Raw genomic sequence first — 11,123 nt, 5'->3', positions numbered from 1 at the left:
GCTAGTTGAGGTAATTTATACATGTAGGTGGGGGTGAAGTGACTATGCATAGATGATAAACAGCGAGTAGCAGCAGTGTACAAAACAAATGGGGGGGAGTCAATGTAATAGTCCGGTGGCTGTTTCATTAGTTGTTCAGCAGTCTTATGGCTTGGGGGTAGAAGCTGTTAAGGAGCCTTTGGATCCAAGACTTGGCGCTCCGGTACCACTTGCCGTGCGGTAGCAGAGAGAACAGTCTATGACTTGGGTGACTGGAGTCTCTGACAATTTTATGGGCTTTCCTCTGACACCGCCTATTATATAAGTCCTGGATGGCAGGAAGCTTGGCCCCAGTGATGTACTGGTCTGTACAGTCAGATGCCGAGCAGTTGCCATACCTCATCTCCTTACCTTCATTACCACTGATCTGTAAGAAGCATTTGGGATGCAAATACAGAGAAAACAAATCCCATGCAATTTGAAGCGGGCCATGCTGAAACCTTGAAACATACATCTAAGAAGCTGCTCTTTCCTTTATGTTCTGCTTCCACCAATCAGCTACTGCCAGTTGAAAGCAATGATATTTTAGTTTTTTGTCTTGTTAAGCTTTCCAAAAATGTGATTAAGGGTAGTCGAACCACATAACTTTCAGTATCACAACAGTGAGTCTGGAGGACTTCAAAATGAGCGATAGACTAGAATGAAGATAAAATTGGATGATTGCCTATTGGACAAGCTGGTGGTCAGAGTCATATTCATTTTTGTACGACGGTTGGCGAAATATGAGCCAGAGGGAGTAGGTAGCCTGCATGGCCCAGGGCCAGCCAAGGGTCACAGTGGCCCCACAGATTCTATCTACACAGATGTAGGATCTTAATTTGATCACTCTTTTGTTGCTGACAATTTTCATGCACAGCACAAAATGCAAACTTGTGCTGTTTTTTAGTTTTAAAAAGGCTTCTAAAGTTCACCATAGCTATGCCAGACTCGATTTGCCCTAATGAAAAACCTATCACCCCCTACACAAATCTATTATAATTCACATAAGTAATCACATTTCCTGTTGCTGCAGGATTATTTTCCTGCTGTAGCAAACTGTCTCAAATTAAGACCCTACATCTGTACCTGATGTGGAGACCAGTGACTTTTGAGGACACAGAGTACTGGACAGATCTCACTGTACCTCTCTCATCTGGCTGCATCAAATCTTCCACCTCATGTATTGTTGTTGTGAAATGGAAGTGTAGTTTAGATCATTGGTATACAATTCAGTCTATGACTGGGAGCTAACAATACATGCTACTACTGCTGTGCTGTGAGAGAGGAGAGCGGTGGAAATGCAGAGGTAGAGTGACAATGTCAATGACTTCATCAAAATGACAATGAGTTTGTTTTAGGGGAGATGGAAAGTTGAGTTTACTGGTCATCTCTGATACTTTAACAATCACTTATCACCTCACTGTGATATTGGTGGATGAGTTGGATAGGTAGTTACTCCCTTCACAAGAAAGCTCCATTTGCTTTCTCTCCTCATCTCCTTACTTTCATTACCACTGATTTGTAAGAACCGTGACAGGTGAAAGCAAAAGGGTGGGAGTCTATCCATTGCTTTCATCTGATTCAGTGATCATTAAGGAAAGGCGAGAAGAGGAAACCATAACAGAGTAATGATATACAGCCTTCGTCTCCTGCATTTGGATGGAATTAGATAGAGGTGTTTCCTGTGGGAATATGGACCCCCCTCACCCCAAGCTGGCAGGGAGGTGGTGAACACACACATGAATAAGTCACCATACAGGGAGACGGGGGTCAGGAGGACTGCATCCCAGCAGGTAAAACTAGTTGCAGTGACATAGTTTATGATGTCATGGTCAGGTTGTGTACTGGTTGTATTTCGTCTGTATTATAAGAAAGGTTTTGTGTTACATTTGAAAATATACAAATGTAAATATATTTCTGGAGAGCTTATATTTCATGGTCTAATTTAATTGGACTTTCGGCTGAACGTGGCTGATCGGATATGGGCCAGCGGGAATGTACATACTTGGCTGCACAACACTTTAATGCAAACCTGTCTCTGTGAGAGGGATTACAGAAGCGCTTGGTGAGAGGGAAACAGAGGCGGAAGAAGAATAGCGGCCTCTCATCGTGGCGCTATCACGACTCTGGATATGACCCAGATGCAGATACGGGAGGCGGATAGTACAGTTATCAGATGATTTATTAGAAACACGGGGCAGGCAAAGGTTCTTGATCAGGTCAGAGTCAGGCAGGTACAGGACGGCAGGCAGGATGGTCAGAACCGGGGAAAACTAGGAAGCAGAACAAGAGAAACAGGAAGGTGGGAAAGAACGCTGGTAAGACCTGACAAGATGAACTGGCAACAGACAAACAGAGAATACAGGTATAAATACACAGGGGATAATAGGAAGATGGGCGACACCTGGAGGGGGGTGGATACAAGCACAAAGACAGTGAAACAGGTCAGGGTGTGACAGGCACATCTATTTTTAAGGGCTGTCAAGAAAGAGGTGGAAGAGTTTATGTCCTGTTCTCACTGTGATCAGGCTGTTTGGGAGGACTGTCTTTCTCTGTCTCTCTGTGTCTGTCTCTCTGTCTCTCTTTCTTTCTCTCTGTCGGCCTTTCTCTGTCTGTCTTTCTGTGTGTCTATGTGTCTGTCTGTCTCTATCTCAAAACCCAGATGAGTTCCTATGGGAATCTCACTGCTCCAGCTCTCCAGATGTTACTTGATTATTTGGGGGGAGGGGATGAGAGGGGTCCATGTTTAGGCTTAAATCTCTCTGTAACAGGGACATGGTTTGTCCCCCTCTCTGACCCATCTAGATCTGCATGTCACTGTTCTGCCTCCCAAAAACATGTTCACTGGGCATTATGTAATGAGGGTTTACATCATGTGCTGTAGCCTAGTTAAGAATCTATCAAGTCTCTTGTGTAAGCTGGGAAGGCCAGGCAGACAGGCTCTCTGATGCCAGCTTCCTCTGCTCCCTCTCTACCTCTTTCTCTCTCACACTCCTCTCCTCTTTCAAACCTCCCTCTATTCTTCCTCTCCTTTAGAGCGTGTGTGTGCATACACAGGATACTCGAAGGTCACGACCCATTCTGCCAGCACAGCATTCTCTCCCCTGGGTAGCCAGCCACCATGTGCCCCCTGAGTATCTGTGTTGAGGATTGTGTGTGTGTGTGTGTGTGTGTGTGTGTGTGTGTGTGTGTGTGTGTGTGTGTGTGTGTGTGTGTGTGTGTGTGTGTGTGTGTGTGTGTGTGTGTGTGTGTGTGTGTGTGTGTGTGTGTGTGTGTGTGTGTGTGTGTGTGTGTGTGTGTGTGTGTGTTGAGGAGTGCGTGCATCAGCTCTCAGATGTGATGATTCCAGACCAGTAGTGTTCTGTTCTGTCCTGATACAGCGTCATTACTTGGTCCTCTGTCCTGAAGATGTGGTTCAGCTGGTAGAGAATGGCACTAGCAATCCCAGAATAGTTGGTTTCATACCCATACAAAAAGGCCCTCACTGTTGTAAGTTGCTTTGGATAAAAGCAACTTTGGATAAAAGCATCTGCTAAATGGTATATGTTACTAAAGGGACACTTCAGGATTTTGGCAATGAAGCCCTTTATCTACTTCCCCAGTCAGATGAACTCGTGGATACCATTTGTTATGTCTCTGTGTGCAGTTTGAAGGAAGTTGCTCACTAACGTTAGCATTCTAGTAGATACCATAGACTTCCAGTCATTGAGCTAACGCTAGTTGGCATTGGCTGATGAAACTACCTCCAACTTCTTTCATACTGGATGCAGAGACATAAAAATGGTATCCATGAGTTCATCTGACTCTGGGGAAGCAGATAAAGGGCTTCATTGCCAAATGGAAGGGACATAGAACACAGAAAACAACAGAACAACAAGTTCTTCAACTCATACTGTGTGCATGGTTTCGCTAGTGTGTCTGCCTGACAGAGAGCCTTTCTGACAGCAAGATGAGTCTCTAATTCACAAATGTCGTTGTACTGCTGCGATAGACAACAGAGCATGCCCCAAATCCTGTGTGTCAGGAGACAAGTGGATTAAGTTCATCACTGACTGTCAGCAAAGCCATTCGGAGGAGGCAAATTAGCATTGAAAAGTCAACGCTTGTCGCACTTAACATTTGCGTGTTGCTATGTGCGACATAGGGCCCACAGGTCCAAAGTAGTGCACTATATAGGGAATAAGGGGACATTTGGGACACATCCTTTAGCTTGTTAAAGATGGTATTGTTCAATGTAACAGTGGTTTGTGGTGTTGGTGTTTCCCCAGATATGACTCCATTTCCCTACAGAGTGGCTTTGGAGCATCGGAAGAATTCCAAGGCATCTGCGTTAAGAAACAAAGTGTCTGGAATAAGATGTGGAATAACTTTTTGTGAGCCCTTTATATAATAATCTGAAAGGGGAGGGAAATGGAGAGAAAGGTCCTTTGTGTGATCCTGTGCCAAGTGGTAATAAAAAATACATCACACTAATATCAAGCCAATTGTCTCTTTTCTTCACTGCTCAAAAAGACGTCGGCTTTCTTTAGTATTCCCACAGACACACAGTATGCATACAGCAGTGGCGGCTGGTGGGAGGAGCTATAGGAGGATAGGCTCATAGTAGTCTGTAATGAATAAATGTAACAGTCAATCATGTGGTTTCAATATGTTTGATGTGTTTGATACTGTTCCATTATTCCATTCCAGCCAATACAATGAGCCCGTCTTCCTATAGCTCCTCCCACCAGCCTCCTCTGGCATACAGCCATTCCCGAACTATCTCTCCTTTAGTATCTCTCACACTGTAGAGCTGGTGCTATCACCCTCAAGCTAATAATGACAACGGTGATTAAACAAACTCGGATGCCTATTCCCCGCCTTCCTGGGTCCCCTGCTGTACCCGCTCGTCCCGCAGAGGGATGTGTCATCATCCCCCTGGCCATGGGCCACAGGTTGGGCGAGAGCGGGAGAAAGCGAAGTGTGGGAGCTCCCACGAAGTGTTAAATAGAGACAGCGACTGGCATGACTCATGACAATTACATCTTCTGGCTGTCTACAGATGAAGGATCTTAATTTGATCTATCTGTTGCAAGATAGATTTCCTGCAATGCAGGACATTTTTTCCTTGTAGTGTATTTGAAGTTTAAAAAGGCTTTTGAAGTTTGAGTTTCCCTTATGAAAAATGTATCAACCCCTACAAAAATGTCCATTAATTACAATCCACATAATAATTCACATTTCCAGTTGCTGCAGGATTATTTTCCTGCTGTAACAAACTGGTTCAAATTAAGACCCTGCACACATAGACTTCAAAACCCTGACTAGAATGCTTCCTCTCTCCGCTGTTAGAGGAGATAACATATACCGAACAGTGGAGAGAGGAAGCATTCTAGTCAGGGTTTTGAAGTCTATGTGATAGGCTAGATTATAGTCTGGTTGTCTGTAGTGTGGAGGCTAAAGAAAGATTCTCTCTCCTTTAGTGTTACAAAAAATAGCTTGTCAACCCAAAATACAATTTTCATTCAAGTCCTCTGGTGTGGCCCCTTGCCAGCCCTCAATGAGATGATGTGCTTTAAAGTCCCAGTCATGTTCCCTCACCAATGACAATAGCTACATTATCTTTCTATTAGAGTCGATTAAACGGTTGTTATTGGGTAAATATTGATTATGCCAACTCTGCAGTCTGGACCAGTGTTCCTAGGGTTCAAGTCTCTCTCTCTCTCTCTCTCTTTCTCTCTCTCTCTCTCTCTCTCTCTCTCTCTCTCTCTCTCTCTCTCTCTCAATTTTTCAATTCAATTCGCTTTATTGGCATGACGTAACAATGTACATATTGCCAAAGCTTATTTTGTATATTATTTTGTCTCTCTCTCTCTCTCTCTCTCTCTCTCTCTCTCTCTCTCTCTCTCTCTCTCTAAAATAAAGCAAGGTGATGAAGGCCTTTATCTGTTTGATATTGTCTTGAACAGCTGGCTCCCAAACAGTGAATGAGGCAATTTTTCTCAATCAGGCCATATCTGTCCCGATGCACTCTCCCCGGGTCCGAAGAAAGCGGATGTTTTCAGGGATACAGTATTTTCAACATAACTTTCTTTTCCCCTGAAAAAACGGAAGTGGGGACACCGCTCAGGGGTCTTTTTATGCCTGCTACGTTAGGTTATTAACCTCGGTTATTATTAAAGACAGGTGTAAAAAGACAGACATCTGAGCGGAGTTCCCACATCCGGTTTTCAGCGGGAAAGGAAGCTTGGTTGAATTAGCTGTATCCCTGAAAACCGGATGCATCCGGTTGTTGGCAACTCCGCTAAGGGTGGTCCTGATGCTGGAAGAGGTATTTTGCCATTGGCTGCTTTCTGTCGAGACATTCTTTTAAATTTACACCTTGTTGCCAGGAAGTCGGCATCTGTCAGGACTATTAATCCAGGTCATTAAACTTTAGAAACAATGTCCTCCTTGCCTCACATGGTAATCACCCAAGGGCCCATTTTAGTGCCAAATAATATAATCACTGAGGAATGGCAGAAAAAAATCCTCTGTTGGAATATTCATATTTCGACAACTCTGTGCGTCCCAAATAGTACCATATTCCCTATGTAGTGCACTACTTTTGGCCATGACTGATCAGAAGTAGTGCACTATGTAGGGTAAATACTGCCATTTAGGACACAGCCTGTGACTCTGAGTCAGATGCCTTCAATTGGTCTGAAACACCACGGTCCCATTTGTATATGGTTGTGTGGTTAAATAATCAATTGACGGTGTGGTGGTGTGAGAGGTAGAGCCTGGGTATAGCAATTTGCCATCTGATGAGCACTCATGTATTCTTATGCCTCTCTGCCCGCTGCTCTTTAAGGCCCTGGTTCTCCAGTCAGAAGACATTTTTCCTAATGGTGCTTCAACATGTACCTCATAATGGTTAATTAGTTGTGAGTCACTATCACTGCAGCTCCCTGTTTATCTGCTCCCTTTATCCCTTCTGATCAGGAGAAAGAGGAAGCCTATGGGAGGAGAGAAAAGGTTGGAGAACAGCTTTATAGTTGATGAGATGGATGGGTAGGCTTTTGCATCTGTTCTTTAAAATACAAAATGTAACCTAGTTTCTTTTGTAGCTGTGCAGCCAGTTCATATGAAATAGTCTGATACTACTCTGAGCATACTGTGATAATGTGGCAGTGGATGGCTAAGTGCATCACTACTGCCTTCCTAAGACCAAGTCATTTAGCCATGGATCCAGAAATGCCTTGGCTTTTTTTGGGCCAGTGTTATAAACAGTGCTTCTTGAGTATGTTGTGTTACGGTGCAAAGGGTTGTCAGGTTGGAATTTCCACTCTGTCACAACTACAGGGGGGATGTTAGAAGGTCGGAGTGGTGGAAGATTGGAATGGAAGGTTGGAATGGAACTGACAGGAAGGTTGGGATGTTGGAAGGTTAGAATGTTAGAATGTTCGAAGGTTGAAATGGAAGGTTTGAGTGGAACTGATGGAAGGTTGGGACGTTGGAATGGAACTGACTGGACGGTTGGAATGGAAGGTTGTCATGGAACTGACCGGAAGGTTTGAATGTTGGGATGTTGGAATGGAAGGTTTGAATGGAACTGACAGCTGGAAGGTGCTGCATATTGGTACCATTAGACTTCCAGGTGAGTGGATTTTAGGAAACATACTGTACAAGGGAAATCGTCTCCCCTCTCAAAAATGAAGAGAGCTCTCAACCTTTAAATGTGGTGCATCTTATCAGATCCCCCAGACTCCAAGGCACCATCACCAATCATGCATTCACTTCTGTTTCCAGGTATGTGCTTTTCCACAGCATTTGTGTGTGCAACCAACAATGACCAGAATCGTCCATGGGGGTACGAGGTCATTGGCGGGTCAGAGGTTATGTCATGGGTCCTCCCATTTAGGTGAATACTCTTTTTCTATAAAATGACGCAGATTGGAATTTTCCATCTTGTGATTGGTTGAGTTTAGGCAATAAATGTGATGTGAAGTTTAGACAAGTAATTACAATTGGGTAAGGTTATATGGGTTGGATTAAGTCTGGGTAAGAAATGTTACAGGTTAAAATTAGAGACCAGGTTAAGGGTTGGGGTAAGATTAGAAAATAAATTAAACCACACTGGGATTCGAACTAGCAATATTGTGTATGGGAATCCCACTGTAAGCTCCACCCACTGACGCTTGAACTTTCATCCACTCAGCTAAAATGTGGAAGTCAAAATACTTGGACTAAAACCTCAATTTTATCTTAGTTCCGTAAGTAACTGAACTGACTGAAATTCATGTCACCACTTTAGCAGTCGTATTTGAGTGTCATGGCGTTATCCTTTTGCGATACATAATGGGCTTCAAAACTTACCTCGCTTATCTCTTCCCTTTGTGAAGTTCCTTTGTTAATAATGCATAGTCGCGGTGAAACGGAAATGTTCGACTTGAATGCATTTGCGCTAACTACCCTGTGTGTATTTCCCTCTCGCTCTCATCCAGGTCAGTGTCACTGTGTTGGGAACAAAGCGGGCCTATGAATACACTTCTAACTTGATAGGTAGTGTGAGTTACCTGTACCAGGTAACAGTAGTGTGAGCAGTTGCCAGAAATACTATGCTTCGAAAGAACCGTGACATTTGGAATAGCATTTACAAGACCTCCTTCATTTATATGGGTATTGATGCATTACAAAACTCGTTTTTTTCATTCACCCAACATATACCACATTTGTTCTCCAATTACACAAAACCAATTAGTTTTTTTATACACATGACTTCCTTTTTGTCAAACTGTTTTTTTTGTGTTGCTTAAAATCCCAATCAATATTGCAGGAGTAGCCTACTCTGAAATTACAAAATGTTTTAAGCAAAATGGACACCCACCCATGGCCATCCCACTGGACACAGACATCAGTTCAACGTCTTGTTTTCATTTGGTTGAGTTGTGAACTAACGTGAATTCAATAACAACAAAAATTGCCATGTCTTTGGATTAAGGTAGAAAATAGGGTGAAAAAAGTTCTATCAGTTTTCCATGTTGATTCAACATTGTCACATTGCATTTTTTTTTATTTAAATGACGTGGAAACAACATTGATTCCACCAGTTTTTGCCCAGTGGGACGTGAATGTCATGCATTGACTACAACACAATGGATTGGATTCTCGTTATGTCTTAGTTGGAACAAGGAAACTCTGAAATTTCCGACTTGCTAACTGGTTGATCGCGGCACGTGTATAACTACAACCAGTTAGCAAGTCAGAGTTTCCTAGTTCCGACTAGCACTTGAACCCGGCAATATTTAATATCCCTTTCTATGTAGGTTGTGTTTTGAAACTATTGTCATCCGTTCAAACGCTGTACCTGATTTACAATAGAAAAGCTAAAACTTTGTCATTGTGAAAAATAATATGTTCTTAAGTGCCTTACCTGTATAAATGAAAAAATCAATAAACAACATCAAGATGAGCAATAGGGGGACTTGAACAGCGTGTTTATGACCCTATTTACTTATGAGAGGTTGTTTATGAAGACTATCTGCTGAGACAATGTGGTAAACAGGAGACCAGAAGTGTCACAATTTCTGTTTTTTTAACATGTCAAAACATTTTGAAACGTTTTCCGTTGCATGCACTAATGAACACTACCCATGAGTTTTAAAGATAAAATGATAAAATGTCCTGGTATTTATTTATTTATTTTTATTTAACCTTTATTTAACTAGGCAAGTCTCTAACACTTCTCTGATTCTCTTCACTTGATCAATGGGCACCAGTAATGATTTGTATCATACAAATAAATAATTTGGTCGGTGCTTATTTTTGTCCTGTTTCAGGAAATGTGTGTTTTTTTTCCCATATTTAAACGCCCCTGAGACACCCTCGGATAATGGGGTCACAGCCAGCCATTAGGGTTAAATGTCTTGCTCAAGGGCACCGATAGATTTTTCCCCTTGTTAGCTCCCCTAGCGAACTTTCAGTTATTGTCCCAACGCTCTAACCGCTAGGCTACCTGCCGCGGTTATTGGCATCAATGGCATTCACTGAATGTGAATATCCACATCAGGAGCCCCTTGTTTTGGGGCCATGGCAGTTTTGATGAGTCATGATGCTACCAACTGTGCACAACATAAAACATAAATGTCAGAGTAGTGTATGCTCCAAGGGATGATTCTATTAATACTAAAGATCTATGATCCTCTTCTTAACCATAAGGAAGCAGGATCACTTGACAACAACTACAGTCAGGTACAACCATAGAGATTCTATAATTCATGAATATATATAGGATCTCCAATCGGTGCAATAGTCAGAAATATTCATATACAATATCTGTTGTTGGAGCTAAAACACTCAAAACAATTATTGAGTAATAACTTATGAATGCACAGCCGTCTGTTATGCTGCGGTGCGCAACAGTCGTCGTAAAGTGTCAGTATGATTGGAAAGTGTTTTTGACAGGCACCCAACATGTGGGAATGACTTCCGCCAATTGGAAGATTTGGATCACACTTATGAAGCTTTGTGGGGCCTAGTGCGTAATAGTCAGTCTATAGGCCTCTTGTTGATGTATGATTCACACTGTAATCCTCACATGTTGCCTGAAACTGAGTCTGGAGTCAAGAGCAAACGATGCAATATTAGTTTACTGCATGAGTTAACAACTCTTATGGTGTTGCTATGGTTTAGATGATCAAATCATCACCACTGACTATCCTTCCTCACAGACTGTGGGCAATATTCACTCTATCGTGAAGTGTCCACCTAGTGTACAGAGCAGTTTCTCCGATGTGTAAGAGAACGACAAATCCCAATGCTGCCACCAGTATAGCAGGCAGCGTGGAAGCTGCATTGGGCACTCGAACCGTGGAGGATGTACTGCAGAAATAAGCTTCTAATTGACAGTATCACAGAAGCCTGGGCCTCTGGGCAGGAGAACGCTCACATCGGTTAAACAGGTAACCTATGGGCCTGGCTTGACCTGCGATCAAAATGAAGCCTTTTGAGGATCAATGCTATGACCAAAGACTCTTTCTGATTCATATCAACTCACGGTACCAGCATTCAAGACAAGTCTAGGTGAATATATGTCATGGTTTGCTTTAATCCCCCAAGACAATCACCCTTCTAATTGGACCATA

This window comes from Salmo salar, chromosome 07 (assembly GCF_965601325.2).
Source record: "Salmo salar chromosome 07, fSalSal1, whole genome shotgun sequence".
Lineage (NCBI taxonomy): Eukaryota > Metazoa > Chordata > Actinopteri > Salmoniformes > Salmonidae > Salmo > Salmo salar.
Note: the sequence above shows the minus strand (reverse complement) of the source record.